This window comes from Aptenodytes patagonicus, chromosome 1 (genome assembly GCF_965638725.1).
Source record: "Aptenodytes patagonicus chromosome 1, bAptPat1.pri.cur, whole genome shotgun sequence".
Lineage (NCBI taxonomy): Eukaryota > Metazoa > Chordata > Aves > Sphenisciformes > Spheniscidae > Aptenodytes > Aptenodytes patagonicus.
The window spans coordinates 150,288,606-150,303,578 of record NC_134949.1 but is presented as its reverse complement, the minus strand read 5'-3'; positions in this window follow the sequence as shown (position 1 = coordinate 150,303,578).

Here is a 14,973-nt window from a genome sequence, read left to right as displayed (position 1 = left end):
TGCAGCTTTTCTAGGCATTACACTAACCACAGACTAACAAAATACAAGCAGGACAAGACATCCTGGCAAGAGGAAGACTCAGTGACGAGGATGAGGGGTGAGGACACTGAGTAGGTATCAGGAGCCCTTGGACCTTTCCTTGCCTCCCCCACTGTCCTGTCTCCCAATCCAGTGCTTCTCTAACCATCTTGCATGTGAAGTGTAAGAGCTGGGACTTTCTCTTGCTCCATGTTTGAATAGTGCTTAATAACAGCCTGTACATACTACTGTAATACAAAGCACACTAATAAACCTCCCCCAAACACCTATTGGAGAGCGGTGTAGCAAACAGATAGGAAACAAGATGATGTAAGGTGCAATATGCAATAGCCCCCAGATAATTATGCAGTGAAGATGCAGTGACCATGAACAGGTGACCAAACAATACTGTATATCAGCTGCAGAAGAAAATTATGGCCGTTTCAGAAACTGGAGAAAACTGTGATTAGGAAATCCCCTTGAAAGTAAACCAGTCTTTAACTATCTGCCCCTGAGCTGTCTGGAAGTGAGTTGGCAAACAAGTAGATACTTTTGATGTTGGGACTTTCAACAAGAATGGGATCCAGCTGCTCATGCCAGTGGTTGCTGCTGTGACTGCTTTTGCTCTATTAAGTGTCTTTTGGTTAATTCTGTGTAAATCTGGGCTCAGCTAGTCACCATAAACAGGGAACTGTTTTAATTTCTGTTTTCAGAAGGGGAGGTGTTTACCAGCTTCTTCCAGACACCAGATTTGGTTAATAACAGTACCCACCTGCTTTGCCACAGTACATGTGTTTCAGCTTTTGGTGTTTTCAATATGTCTGAAGTGTTTGATCATCTGTGCAGGTGTACAAACAACCACGGAAGAATGAAGAAATGGAAATTTCCCAAGGCAATGGCAAGAAAGATATTTTTGTCTTTTTACTTGCTCTGAGACCCAAAGTGCGGTAGAGCTTAGGTGGTCAGTTGTGGGCACAGGAAGGATATTTTTGAGGTTGCAGGAAACACTGTGAGATGTTTACTTGAAACAAGATCAGATACAAAGCTCTGACTCATGCCCAAGTTCTCTTGAGGTCTAAGGAGTGCAGGGCTTGGATCCCCTTTCAGTACCTCAATAGCGTAAAGCCCCATCTCTGCCAGTACAGGTGCACTTCAGACCAGAGAGCTAACTGCAGCTCCTACAGACAGATCCACATCAGCTTTTATCTAGTCAGCTCATGCACCACTAAGTGCAGAGCCAGAGCAACAGGTAACTCAGAACTGGCTGTAACAACAATTGCAACAAGTAATGGGGTATATACTTCAGGAGCTACCCTGCTTTGAACTCTGTGTTGTCATGGTTAGATGGCTGTCTTGCTACCTCAGCTACCTGATTTAAAGATATACCTACGCCCTCTGTGAATAATGTGTGCACTGTCATCCATATGCAGGTGGAGGTGAGCCTGCTCCCAGCAGGGCCTGCGCTGTGTCAGGAGGAGAGGAGCGTAGTGAAACCCCTGACAAATTACATTCCTCATGCCCTGCTGGGCTTCTGCTGGTGCTGCTCAGTGCAAGATGACTTTGGCTTGGGCTGTTGCTGAAGCACAGAGGGAGGTTTTAGCCCTTACTTTGTGCTGCTGAGGGCAAGCAGCCTAATTATGGCTTTCTGTGATACTGGGGTTCTTGGTAGCTGAATAAGTGCATTGGACCTCCATCCCTTTCTCCATCCCTCTGCAGGGCAGACAGACCTGAAGCACTTGTTATTTCCTAGGTGGGAAGCAGGTGCTTAGTGAAGAGCATAAATCCTACAGAGCTAGGGGGGAAAAAAAAAGCAGTCGATAAAATAGATGCTAGGGAAAAAAAATAAATACAAATCAGTAATTCTGCCACCAGGCACCTGCTGGCATTGTCAGCGAAATTTAGTAAGAGAGGTGTACTGAGCCATAGGTTTTGCAAATGCTTTTTTCCGAAGCCTGTTATAGGTCTCTCTGCATGTTTATTTATTACTGTCTTCACAGCACTTCATTCAGGCTTTTTAAATGATTCTGAAAGGCATGAGGTTTAACATCCACAGGTCTGATGGCATGCTTTAACCTCGAGAAAGGGACGAGCAAGGGCAGCAGCTGGGTGACATTTCCCACACTGTCTCAGCAGCGTGTCTCTGACTCCTCCTGGAAAACTGACTGCTTAGGGTGAGAGGAAGAGGTCATCTGCACACTCACGCCATCAGTCCTTGACCTTTCTGTTGACAATATCCACAAGGTGTCCTTTCTGACAGCTGCAGCGACAGAGCTGTTTTGTGATAGGGACACATGTCCAGGCTGAAATCATCAACTCATTTCATCTAAGCCACTGAGCAGCTATCAGAAAGTTAGCGCCTTTTGGCTGCTTGAACAACTGCTCTGGTTTTGAACTAGTGGCCTTTTGGTGACAGGTTCTGATATCCTATTACCGATTCCTAAGCCATCCAGCTCCTCTGAACACATGCACACTCAAAAAACAATTACATATAAATGTAAATGACTCTGAAGTGCCAAGTGGTAGAGACATGACCTTCACCTGGGTCGGGTGGATTGTGCGAGACAGCATGAACTGGAGGTAAGCTGACACCTACAGCCTTTTTGTCTTGGTGTTTCAGAAACAGACTCTAGCGCCAGACCCTTGCTGCCCTTTGCTTCCCTTCACCTGCACCCTCCTCACGGACAATAAAAATGAGACGTAATACATCACTTTTGTGATGGCTCTATTTTCAATCGAAACGGGAGTTCAGGATCTTGCAACAACTCGTGAGATTTACATTCATCTGCTGTACAGGGTTATTAGGAAGCTGTAGTTTGGGTCACTTCAAAGGACTTTTATTTTGAAAAATTGGCCAGAACTTCAGCTGGTGTACATCAACACAGCTCTATTGCTTCAGTAGAGCTGATTTACTCCAGCTGAGGATATGGCCTCATATCATATGACTGCTTTTTAACTTAAAAGTGTATAATGCTGCCAAGTACAAGACAGGCAGACACAGGGTTCAGTATGAGAGTAAAGGAGGATTCTTTGCAGGAAGATCTTGTTCCTGTATAAAGACATTTATAGCAAATGATTAAGAAATTATGTGTCCCTACATTTTTTAAGCATGCCATGTTTGGATATAATTGTGTTACTTTGAATATTATTACTTCCATTTACAAAGTGAAATTCCAGCTCTGCTCTGGATTTGTCCCTTCATACTTAGTAAATCATAATTATACTGTCACAGCGGTTACCACTGGACCCTGAGGGTCAGTGGACTACTTCTAAGGGAATCACAAAAGGTAACTAAGAAAATCAAACCTATTGTTAATAATCTTGAATTCATTATGCGAGGATGTGCAGCACCACTGAAAAACGTTTTGGGGATTGTAATTTGTAAAAGGCTGGAAAGCGCTTTCAATGAGGTTATATTTCTTTCCATCTTTCTCATTGTTTTTCCTCATGTTCTGTTCCCATTTCATTTTCAGTCTTTTCCTGACAGTGTGTTTATAGTTTATTTTCCTTTCACAAGACAGGATCTTGAGTCTTTAAAATGTATCGATCTAACCTACACCAAGGCATTGGTGAATGTTAAGATGTTATCCCCATCCTCAGAGCTGTAGAAGTGGCCAGTGGTAGTGTCTGAAGAAGGGTTTTAGGTCAGAGCCATCTGTCCAGATGTGATATTCCCATTCTGACAAATCAAGAGCTTTGTGAGTTAGCTGTGTTGTGCTTATGCTTCTTCGAGCTTTGACTTTCTTTGGTTCCTGCCATAAAAGATCATAGTTCTGAGTCTTTCGGCTGAATATGTGCCTTATATGAGAGTGGTGATCCTGGTGAAATCCCTGTCAGAAACCCACAGCAAAGTGCTGAACAGATATTTATAGTAAAAAGAGAATTTCCTCATCAAAGAACGTACAGTCTAGACAAAGTGCCTTTAACAGCTCCCTGACACACCGCTGACCTCTGTAAATGGAAACTCCCTGTCCCTGTGCCCTTTCTTTGTGCTGCGTCCAAATCCTACCATCAGCAAAGCATGCAGCTCTCTGAAGGAGCTTACTCGCTTACTTTTTCGGCCTTTGCTTCTCCCTGGATGCTGATAGCTTAGCTGGGACAGAGGGAATGCATTTCCTTCAAACACCTCATCAAACAAGGACTTCAAAAAAAAGCTCACTTCTCACTGGCTATTTTGAAATTGGAGTCGATTTAGAATTTCCAGGACAGATTCTCACATCGGTTGACATATACACTATTGAATCCCAAATTCATATAATGAACACCAGGATGGGTAGCAATGAGGATTAAATACACATATCATTAACAGAATTGTAGCTTATTCTTACATTGACTGTAAGGGAGAAACTTTGCTGCTAGGAACTCTTCAGTCTGGAGCAAGAATTTGTGTGAGGATTGAGTAGAAGGCAAAGACAAGAGAATACGTCTGAGGTTCATCTGCAGCTTCTCTAAGTGAAATGCATTTATTGGCAGGGTAGTGACCCTCCGAGTGGTATGAAAGTATTCCACAATTAAGGTGTTAGGAATAGCTGATCAAATAGCACGACTTTTTTAATTGCTTGTTTACTGAGACATAAGAATAGCTAAAAAATGCCCATTTTTCAGTAGGAAAATGGAAACATATTCATTAGAAGTAATATCCTACACAACCTTTTTTTCCCCACAAAAAGGAGGATACTTTGTCTTTTCCATTCTCTCTCCCTTGCTGACAAAACAGAAAAAAAGGACATAAAGGAGGAAGAGGGGAAGAACGTGGGGAAAAAAAAAAAGTGGAAAGGTAAAAATAGTAATACCAAAAAATAAATGTTCCTGTTTTCACTGCAAAACAAAAGAATTTTGAAGGAAATGAAAATAATCTTAATTTTCTATCCAGAAATATTTTTGATAGAAAACTATATCTCCCTTACTACACCCATTTGTGGTGTTTATCAACAAGGGGTTCAGCAACACCACATAATTAAAAACGTTTTTGAAAAAGGTGGTGACTTATAACTTAGATGTGAAATAGCAATGGAAAAAACTCTCTGAACATATTTAACTATCCACCTAGAATCCTGCTTAAGGTTGCAAGAGAACAAGTTGTTATAACACCATATAAACCCATCCCCACTTTCCTTCACAATAATGTGTTCTTGCCTCCTCCATTTGGGGCTTGCCCGAGCAGTCATGCAGTTGCATAGCAAGCTGGATTGAGGAACTTATCTGGCTGAAAATTAAACCAGGAAAATAAAAAGAAGTTTTCAGTTTTCTCACCAAACTATTTTGTGGCCATCAGTGTGAGTCCTGGCACAAGAGACCAACCAGATATTCTGTCTGGGAACATCGTATCTTTGTGTGTAGGCCTTGTTCCATGTTTCAGTCAAGGTCTTTGGGATGTTGACTTGCCCTCGGGAAATTTTGGAAATGGGGTTTTCTGTATTGTACACCACACGACCTGATCTGGGGCTGACACAGGACCTTTTCATATGAAACACGCAATACAGTTTGTTAAGCCAGAGCTCTGCTTCTGCCTTGACTTTGAATGTGTTGGTTTCACTGGAGCTACTTCTCACTCACATCACAGCAGGCGAGGAGATATTCCGTGTTGAGCCTCATAACTTTTTAACAAAGGGAAACTGGAAAAAATTGCACCAGTCTTCAAATTCTATAACTTCTGAATATTTGCTTAAAGATATCAAAATGCATCACATGGCCTTCTAAAATAGCATTACAACACCTACCTTCTGGGTATACATTATCAGTTCTGTTTCCTCCGTACAGGCTGAGAAACTGAAGCACTGAAACGTTAAACCCAAAAACACACAGCAAATTTGTGCCACAGCTTGGAATAGAACTTGGATCTCCTTCAGGGATGTTTACCAAAATAAGCTATGCAAATATATGTGTCTTTCTAAGTGGTGTAGCAGCATCCACGTGAGGACTGGGTGGATATAAATGTTCAAGAGACCTTTTAAACTGGCGTAGGAAAGCAAAATAGGCATTGTGCAGTAAGTGCCCCTTGATCTGATTTTTAACCATCTCACACTGCTGCATGCTATTTGCCCAAGCTGGGGTGAATGCCTGGCCTAAACAACTTGCCCCCGGTACATACAGAAGAGTTTTTTGTGTACTTGAATTCGCTTTCAGATAATTTTTCACCATGTCCATCTGGACCTTTTTTTTTTTAATGTATTCCTTCAGTACCATTAGTGAGGCAGTGCAATGCCATTTTTCTAAGGTCCCGAATGTTTACTTCTCCAGGTAGGGTGATTATGGGCATGATGGAATGATGTCTTTAGTCAAGTGTAGATCTTATCTTCCCATGTAACAAGGTAGCCTAATGAAATGAGTTTTATTCAAAGACCTTGTCTCATAACGCTTCAGGAAAACATGATAAATTGAATGATTCTTTTAGCAAATGCATCACACAAAGCACTGGCATATTGCTTATGAAGTTTAATTTTGTAATAGTTCATGGGGTATAATATACCTGTAGCTATTTCAGTGGAATGAATCTTACAGGCTTATTACAAAAGCAGAACTGTTGTCCCAAAATATTGCTTTTCTTGTTGAACTGTTGCTTGGATTCAGGGCAATTTGCATGTATAACCTCCAAGGAATCACTGCATCTCACTTTTTAATTTTTTTTCTTTTATTGTGCTATTATTATGAACTATGGTGAAACTCTTTTATTTAAGTAGTGAGAGTCTAGCTGTCATTAACAGTAGTTTTACTGACCAAATGTGGCAGACCAAATCTAAATCCAGAAATAAATTAGATATTTTTTTAAACTAAAAAAAGTTTGGTTGTTCACCAGCTGAAAGAATGTAAAACTAAACAAAAGTAAAAATATTGTGATTTGGACATAGTTTTGTTCTGTTGGATCTCAGATGTGGTGTTTTTAACATTTCTTAAGACATGTATAAACTTTAATGGGATGGCTGATCCAATTTACTTATGAAAATGAGAAGTTACTCTCCTGATACAGCTATGTTTCTGATAGTAATTCTGCATTCCCATTACTGTAGAATAGAGCATAATGTAGTGACACTTGGGGTGAACCCTGAGTCTACATTGCCTGTCTTTTGTTGTCCATCTGGGCCCTCCTGGGCTTGTCTCTAGCTGTGGTGGGCCAGGGGGAGAGCACTTGTCACTCCCCTGTGTGCAAGACTTTCAGTCCATCCAGGATTTCCAAGTGCATTCCCAGGAGTGGTGGGGTGAGTGTGGGCATGAACACAGTGTCCCACCTCCTATTTGCATGAGAACTCCTCTCCTGCTTCAGCAGAACTGCCACGTTTGGGCTGTTTGGCTGCTGGGGAAAATGTGAAGGTTGACAGTATAGTTTGTTTTAGTGGGAATGGGTATGGGGCTGACCTAGCGATCTGCACAGGTGTAACCTAAGTGACTTAAGTTTTTGGCAAAGCATGTACGCAGTGTCTCCTGGTCCCTGAAGACAGGTACCATAACTATTTCACCATCTGTCCTTTCTTAAATAGAGTAGCATATTTTTAAGTACACTGAGTTGCTGTGCATGCAATGGCAGTTCCTGGAGACTGCTAAACTGACCCTCCAGTGTGTGCTGTGCTTATATCCAGGCTGTATACCCACTACCTCTTCAAGCAGAAGCCAGTGTGAGAGCAAGAGCTGATACAGATCTAGATCTTGCCCCTGTATTGAGTTCGGATGCGAGAGGCTTAGGTTCCTAGACCAGGGATCTCTAAAGCACTCCCAGGTAGACCTTTTTGGACATAGACAATAAAACCTCTGGGACTGTTACAACAGGCTGGGCTCATTACTTTTCCCTAGCTTTTTCTCAGCTTCATTAATTTCTCCTTGCCTTTTTCTTCCCTACAATATTCCTAGAATTAGAAGGACTGAAAAGTACCAAGGATGAGTTTGTGGTAGCAGGATCAAAGAGCAGAGCTGAAGTCCATTGAAATCAATGTGAATTTTTCAGAAGAGTAGAATACCACAGGGTTTTTTCATGTTCTCACTCTACGCTGTTTGTGTTACAGTAATCTTTAGAGGAGCCTAATGAAACTGGAGCCTCACTCTGTTAGCCATTGCCTACGCAGCACTGGCTAGATCTTCAACTTCATTGGTTTCATTGGAGTCATGCCAGGGCTGAGCAGTGAGGCTCTGAACCCATCTATGCTGCAAACATCTTACTGGATAGGAAACACCTGGCCTCAGGAAGCTCAGATCTGGAGCCTTTACATTCTAGCATAGCAGAAATAGTCATTACTGCTAACATTAACGCTGCGGCAGGGGAGTTGAGTGATTTGCCCTAAGTCATGCAGCAGGCTGTGGCAGGATTGGGTCTCCTGTGACCCAGACTCAGACTCTCAGTCCTTTTCTGTCTGTCTGAGGAAATGCTCTGTCTGAGCATTGTGCCACTCAGGGAACCACTTCCAACAGCAGCTTCCATGTTTTGGGAGTGGGTGGGAGAAGTCCACGGGCATGTTAAGTAGGAAGAGCAAGTATGGTACCTTTGTTGGAGTCTGAACCCACACTTGAAACGTTCTGGGTTCTGAAGGGTAAAAGGTTGGAAAGCAGTGAGCTATAATATTATCTCAGGTCATATTATTTGATCTAGTTGTAATGAGATACACTTTTTTATTGATTACTACAAACCTCTCATTTTTGGCTTTTGAGTGCACAAAATGAAACTTCAGTAACTCGGCTTTGAACACTGAAAACTGTCAAATATATATTTTTAAATTATTGCTTTTACATAAATCTACAAATTATACTCAGTTTGAAAAGTTGGACTCTCAAGATTGTTGAATCTCTTTATGCATTGTTTATCTCATTTCAAAGCACTGAAAGATGCTTCAGGGGCTGCACCTTGTACAGTTTGGAGTCTACTTCTCCAGATCTTTCCAAAGTTTATTGGTTAGGATGTCCATGCCATTTAGCTTGCAAGTCTTTGTTAATGAAACTTTTAGTAGCACTGAACATGGTAGAATTTATCATGGGACAAAGGAGTTAAAAATCTCTATGGAATTGAGTTTGAAATCTATATAATGCATGTACTGTATTGCACATATATACCACAGTCAGTATCTTTAATCACATTTGGTGTTTCTGTCTGTCTGCATATACTTCACAATTTTTTCTTCTGCAGCTTCAATTAGTGTTTAATGAACTTAGCGAGAGTTAATTATTAAAAAGTGACTTCAGGGGTCAAGCCTGTTTTACTTAGATCCACAAAGACACAGCATGAATGTGGTTTTGCCACTACGAAAATTGTAATGAAAAGCTCATTATTATTTTTTAATCAAGGAATAAAAAGCTGACCAGTCTAAGTATCCTTTCCACGACACATTCTCTGGCATTATTACTATAAATATTTATAAAGTGGCAATCTGTCCTGTGTTCAGGTATACCACTCTTGCAAATCTAACAGCAAGCATCCATTTAAGTCTGACAGCATCATTCAGTTCTTTTTATGTTCCTCCTCCTTGCTGATTTAAAAATGTTACGAAATTGAAGTAGACTGCAGTAAGTACAGTGACAATATGTTATTTTCCCATTAAGTACTCTGGGATGTGGTCTTATGTGCCTTGCTTCGACACTTGTGATAATTAAACGTTAGGGAGGGGTGCTGAATGTAATCTTTTTTTAATGACATCAGAGTCACAATGTTAATGCAGAGTCAACATGCCTACAACATTTTGGATTCAAATACATAATTTTTTGCAGCCAATGTTTGTGTTTTGATGAATGCCTTGCACTGTCCTTTTAGCATTTGAGCTGAAGCTTGGGCTGGCGTGGGATATGCCTATATTGCTCTTCCGTCGGACCTGGGTAACATTTGAGCTGTCAGGCCTTGCGCTGGCCTCTCCTGACCAAACAGGGAGCAGTGGGTTCTCCCTTACCTTGCCTGTGGTAAGGACAGAGGGCCAGCAGAAACCTCCTGTAGACCTCAGTCCCTCCCATGCCCTACGACTGCCCGTGCAGGCAGGGTTAAGGGCAGCCTTGTCAGGCTGACCTGTGCTGCAGTCGTGCCGTTGTGTCACCCTCCCGATCGGCTATTCCAGGGCACGGATAGATTCAGCTTATATGTGGCTCTTCTGTGCAGCAGTATGCCTCAAGTCATACCCCAGCTTTCACTAACTAATATTGTTAGGCTGATTAATGTTGCACGGCTGGTAATAATGCTGAAGATATTCAGATTTAACCTACTGATCACTAATACTTTGCTCTAAATAATAATGGAAGCGTATTGTTGGTTTATATTGACGAAAGAGTCCTGCAACAATGAAGTCTTTGTGCCTGACATTCAGACAGGTCAAGCTCTCATTAATCTTCTGCAGTCTTCAAGGTTCATTGTTGATCGCTGCTTGGAAGATTCAGAACTGTCACTGAACGGCTGATGAAGACCAAGGCCAATCTCCTTTGCATGTAGGCATTTGGTGGTGTTCAGAACCAAAACTCAAGCATCTGACCTTAGGTTTTCATTCTACCCTTACGTTACAGCCATGCAGGATGCATTTCAGCTGAAGTGCCACGGCATTTTAGAGAAAAATCATGTACTACATGTGGTGTTTGTTATCGTGTTGTTTGTCTGAGACTGCACAGCCGATCTGCGGAGCGATGTTTTGTAATGTTGGAGTAATGATGGAGCCTTGGTAATTTAAGATGAATTATTAAGTGCTGACAATAAATGAGCATCAATATGCAAACAAATAAGCAATGACAAGGAAAGGCAAGAGAGGGGGATAAGAAAAATGCCAAGGTTTCCTGAGGATCGGACAAAGATGTTTCTCTGGGATTATTTTGACTGGTGTCAACTCTTCCTTTTATTTAGGAGCAATTTATTTCAAAGCAATAAATATTTGAAAACTTCATATTTATTAAGTGTTAATTTTACCCCTAGGCTTTTTGAGCTAAAAGTTCAAAACACAACACTGGAAATACACACAGGCTCCATCTGTTCATCTCCTGCTGCATGCTTTGAAAAATGTCACCCAAAGCCTTCATTATTTTTAGTGGAGCTATTTTTTCAGGTTTTGGATCTTTGCTTTAACCTTCAGTATCTGTACCTAGCTCTCTGTCTGTAAGTGACCTCTTCAGTAACCTGTACAACTGCACCCGGTCACTCACTGCAGCTCAGGGAAGTCAGGCCATCACCAGGAGAAGGCCAATTTCCATTTCTAATTATGGCCTGGGGGCAGGGATCTATATTCAGGACTTTGGCCCACTTCAATCCACAGAGGATTTCCCACTGGTGTCACTGGAAAATTGCACACAAAGATGAAGGAAAACAAATGGCTTTTTACAGGAACCAAATAAATAGACATCACCATTATTTAGGTGCCCTGTTTTGGGATTTAGCGTGTGTTCACAATTTAGATTTATGGAGCGCTATTTATTCTCTGTGTTTCTCTACCATCCCCATCCTCTTTCCTCTGTTTTGTTCCATTCTGCCTGTTTTGGTCCACCTCCTAACACTTTTCCTCAGCATTTCCCTTTCTCCAGCAGTTCCCCAAACCTTCTCTGTCTCATAGGCTGAGATGATCAGGATTTGAATAATCAGTGTTGACACTTTTGAGTGCCATCATTAGGGTTTAGGCTTAATCCCGTGGGAGGAACAGAGCCCTGGGAGCTCACAGCTTGCAGGGCATTGTCTTTAGTTGTCTGCATGTTCAGCACCATAGGGCTTACAATTTGCTCAGTTTTTGAAGTTTTTTTTTTTTGTAATTTTGTGGCTCATTTAAAGAGAACGACAGCTCAGGTTCTGCAGAACATCTATCATGAAAACACCAAGCCAGTCAAATCCCATGAATAGGATACAAGCAGGATCTGCTTTGAAAGGTTTTTCATTTTTCTTTTTTTCCCCTTGGGAATTAGGTTCCCGATTGTAGTAAGTGGAAGCAATGTACGTCTGGTATTTCAATGCTTCTGTAAACTAGGTTATTTATTTATGTGAAATATGGATTTAGATGCAACACTTAAAGCTCCGAGTCTCACATATCTTTTTTGTTCTTGCTGGGAGTAGGCAAGAATTCCTCCTCATATGAAATACTAAAATGTGCAGGTTCTTGTGTTTTGGGTGACAGCTCTTTCCCAATTTTAAAGAAGGCATCACTGAGATTTAATTTCACTGCTATCTCTGAACTTGCTAAACATTACCGAAATGATTCAGGGAGCCCTACTCCAGAGAGACCTGGCCTGTTAGCACTGCACTCCATGATAGGTAAAAGAAATGCTTGTCTTAGAGAACAGAGAGACATATTAGTACTCAGTGCTAAGCCAGGGTATGAATTAAACTAGGTATAAAGGTAAAACCTCAGGGAGAATATCGTCATCTTTCGTAGGTGGACATAAAGGGAAGCTGCTTTTGAGGAAAGACTTGAACAGGCAAAGTGTCATCCTAGGAGGTGAAATTGGTCTCATTAGCTAGCAAATAAAGAAGGCTCTGTAAAGACTTTTCCTTTGGAAGAAAGCTGATGATTTAGAGCCGCACTAAACAATGTTGCTAAGTTGTGCTCAGGATGTTGATTACCATGAACAGCTATTGTCTGATAACACTGATCTTTGCCTGTAAAGATTTTGTGAGCTCCGGTCCTAGGACTTTAGAGTATAAATCGCTGCAGTCAGACCACTCTGAGTTTGTTATTTCCCCAAGTGCAGATTTGTTCTCCTCTGCAGTCCCATGTCTCCTTGTGGGAGCTGCGCTGATCCAGGCAGACCACCCGCTGTGGCACAGAGGTGTTCAGCCTTTCTTAATGGGAGTGTGCTGGTTCAGGTAGGCTTCCCCTGGCTCAGGAGTGTCCTTGCCCTCCTTGTTGGGGCAGCGTTGAGCCAGGATATCTGTAGCCTTAAACCAGGATACCCAGCTGCCTCCTGGGAAGCTTGGACCTTCCCTGCAGAATGTGGTGAAGCCAGAGATCCTTCCCTTGCAACATCTGCCATAGGATGACAGACATTTATACAACACGGAGCAAGTGCAGGAAAGATGAGTCTTACCAAAGCCTCTGTCATAAGACTACCGAAGTCATAGGGTCTCAAAGAGACTGGTTTGGGTTTTTTGCCCAAGCAGTAGCCATTCCTGAGGACCACAGCATCTGTCCCAGAATCTGCCTTGTTTCTCTCCTAGGTGCTCATCTCCTCCAGGGCTACAAAAGCCTTAAAGTTTTACCTTTGTAACGCTTTAAGTGTGGGTTGCCTCTCATAGACAACCCTCTCCTCCCCTTAAAGGGAATGGGCATCTTACTACGGTTGTTACTGACTAGTTATAACGGATTTGCGCTCAGGAATCTAAGTTTCTTTAACAGCTTTTTTAAATTCCAGACATAGGGGTTTGGGTGGAAAGGGTTGGGAAAAGAACAAGAAGTCTTTTAATTAAGTGTGTACATTCCCCTTTATACCCTGAGTTGGTCATAAACCTGGGAACAGGACCCAACTGTTCAGATTCTAACGCCAATTATTCAACTGTAAGAATGTTCTTTTTACCATTATAAATACTAATAACAATAACTTATCGTAATTTCACCTTCAAACGGAACAGTGAGAAAAGACAGGTGAAAACAGGTTAATACAAGGGAAAATGGCTGACTCCAGATTTGACTTAAAGGTTAGTAAAAGCAAACAATTTTTTCTTGTATGAGAAAATGTGTCATTTTAACAACATAGCTTTAGTGGCATGTACCTTTCCTTTGTGTTAGCCTCTCCTTTTGTCTCATCTGCTGTTAAGACATGACAAGCCTGTTCTCAGTACGCAGCACCCAGTGCTAGGCATCTTATACACAAGAACCTGTCCTGTTTCCCCACTTCCAATTTATACTGCTGTGGGATGTGGTAACATATTGAGTTATCAGTCAAGCTATTAAGCTGGCTGTAACTATTTTTAATAAAATACCACAAAATGATAGAAAAAAATATTTGAAAGATGAGGATTTGACCACTTTACATGTGTTATAGATTCTGAACATGGTGTGCAAATGGTAAATTCTGAAAAGTTATCTTCCGTATAATGTCATTTCTGCAGAACTCTCTTACCTCAGGGTTGTGAATTATTGTGCTGTGAACATTATAGGAGAGATTATTTACAATAAATCGTGTAAAACCCCAAATGTTTTGCAATCAGAATATGTCAAAAGCTGAGGAATGAGGAACCCACTTTGGTTTATAACTTCCTTCAAGTATGAGCCAAAAACTGTACAGTACTGTACCTAATGGAAAAGCATCCAGACCAATCTCTATAAATACTTACCACAGTCCCATAAACTAACCTATTAGAAGCACTTGACATTTTCATTTATACCTGTAAAACTGGTGAAAAAATTTACATAGGCTGAGCTCCTTAATGTTTTTTCAACATTTCTCACACACAAAGTAACTTATAATATATTCTAAAGAATTGTTCGTATAATCTTTTGGCTCAAGGTGTGTTATCTAAACTATGGTTTATCTGAATAATATGAATTATGCTTCCTCCAGTTCCCAATTTATGGTGTTAGAGGCATTCTTGTTTATTTCTCCAGTGCAGCTGGTATGCTGTAAAAATCTACTGGAATATTCCCAGGTAATAATGTAATAGGAGCCTTCGCGGTAGTTGTGAAATTAATATAGGATCTTAAATTTGTAAAATGTTAAAGTTTTTTTACCAAAAGGTCAGGAAATTAATTCTGCCACATTACCTATCTGCAATATTTGATATACATTTAAGATTGCTTTTTATGTTGTGTATCAACATACAAATTTAAAAAGAGAAACAGAAAACACTCTGCTGGAAAGGATGTGGGCAAGTAGGTCAACCCACAGATTCTCTTGGACTGCCCCAACTCGGTTATTTTGGTTGCAGATACAGAAAACTTAAAGAAAACATTTGGGAGAGTTTTTGAAAGAGGCTCAGTATGCTCAGGACTGGTAACAACACTCCCAGGTCTACTGAAAGCAGAAATGGCAAGTCAGAATATTAGCATTAACAGTAGGAAGTATATGCCAACATTTTTGAACTGTACAACTATG